The 1,775-nt window shown below is 54.0% G+C and overlaps 1 non-coding gene across 1 annotated transcript; it reads right to left on the reverse strand.

The window, feature by feature from the left end:
• Positions 1-999: 999 nt before the first annotated feature.
• On the reverse strand, positions 1,000-1,163 carry LOC121855663. Its single transcript, XR_006086826.1, has one exon. It is a non-coding gene; the product is annotated as a 5.8S ribosomal RNA (ribosomal RNA).
• Positions 1,164-1,775: the final 612 nt, after the last annotated feature.

A 1,775-nucleotide genomic window follows, 5' to 3' on the forward strand; every position in this document is an offset into this window, starting at 1 on the left:
CTTCTCAACGAGTGGTAAATAGCCAATAGGAAAAGTGTTCCAGCAGAACATCTCTCGCAGAGTCATATACACAGTTTTAATGCATATACGCTCGTGTTCCGCCCTTACTCGGCCGCACCTTTGCCATTTAAACTTTGACCTCTTTCCCCGTTCCCGCATGCCACAGCAGTGGCACTTGTTTATCCGGAGAAAGAGAGCGAGAGTCGCAGTATTAATTGGCGTGAGCGGCCTTTCCGGCTGCAGAACTAGTGCTCTATCCCGGCGAGCGCCGTTATGAGGCGCAACACCGTCTTTAACGCGTTTAGAGAGAACTCCCCCTGCCTCCCTCCCAGGCCTGTCAGTCATGAGATAGACGTGGACTCGTGGCGAACTCTCAAAGAGAACGCCCACACCGCGTCTGACCGTGGGAGAGGGTGGAGGAGCGCGTGAGGAAGAGCACGGTGTCACCCAAGCATTCTCATCTCTCTGCCTGCACCACTACATGGTAGACTGCAGGCCCAGGCGCACTCATCAATTTAGGTTCCACTGCAATGCATGCCAAGCACTCTTTTCGAGGTGATAGACGAAATTCCGGCGGGCTTACTTAAAAGATATCCGACCCGGTTTCGTTTCCTCTTCGTGGGATGGAGTGCTTCTTCTCCGAGAGAGAAGGAGGAGGACGTGTGCCTCTTAGAACATGTGCAGCATCAGCCATGAGCAGCCGACGGCCATTCGTGTCTCTGTGGACAGCAGGCAAAAGAGCGCCTCCAGTTATTTGCGAGGGCGACAACTGTCGTCGGGACGGACACACACGCAGTGTGTGCCTGGCTTTTGTTGTGGTTGAATGGGTGCGCCAAGTCCATGGATTCTGCTAGTGATAGGCTTTGTTTATGGCACGCCTGCGCAAGGCGCGGGCGATTAAAACCCCAAGGCGGAAGCCTGGAGCCCGGGTTACCCTCGTCGGGGGAGACAGTCAGTATGCACCGAACTTCCAAGAGCAAACCGATGGATGTATATTTCCGACCCTCGTAGAGGAGTGGCGGCGACAAGCTCATATGGCTGCCGCCGCCGCAATATGCGTTCAACTTGTCGATGTATCTGGTATTCTTGCGATTCACATACCGACACGCAGTTTGCTGCGGTCTTCATCGACCCACGAGCCGAGTGATCCCCCGTTAAGAGTTGTGTATTTGCCATTTGGTCTTTTTGCGACTAACCATCACAGGTCGAGTCTCAATGAAAGGGTTTGACAGACATAGCCCAAGTTTGTGGTTTGGGTTTGGCCGGACGGCTTGTTGTTGTTTTTGACACTTGAATTTCACTCTTTTTGGGTCAAGAGGCTTATTCGCCGGTAGTAAGGAACGGACGGGCAGCCGTCCAAAGCTCCGTCCATCCTCCTCCGGTCTTCGCGCTCTCGCCCGAGTGTGGTCCACCTACAGCGTGGTGGTACCTATTTTTGGTGCGGGGGCCGGGATTGTCCTCTTTCGCTGCTGGAGTTGCCAGAGCAGAGCCCGAGACCGCCCAAATCAGGAGAGTAGTAGTAGTTTTAAGAGCGCCCCGTTCTCTTTCTCTCTGTTAATGATCCTTCCGCAGGTTCACCTACGGAAACCTTGTTACGACTTTTACTTCCTCTAAATGATCAAGTTTGGACATCTTTCCGTCAGCTCGAGGCGACGACCCCAGAAAACCCTCGCGGGCAACGGGGCCGACAATCCAAGAGCGCCAGTCCGAAGGCCTCACTAAATCATTCAATCGGTAGTAGCGACGGGCGGTGTGTACAAAGGGCAGGGACGTAG

The sequence above is a fragment of the Homarus americanus genome, unplaced genomic scaffold (genome assembly GCF_018991925.1).
Source record: "Homarus americanus isolate GMGI-L3 unplaced genomic scaffold, GMGI_Hamer_2.0 scaffold59961, whole genome shotgun sequence".
Lineage (NCBI taxonomy): Eukaryota > Metazoa > Arthropoda > Malacostraca > Decapoda > Nephropidae > Homarus > Homarus americanus.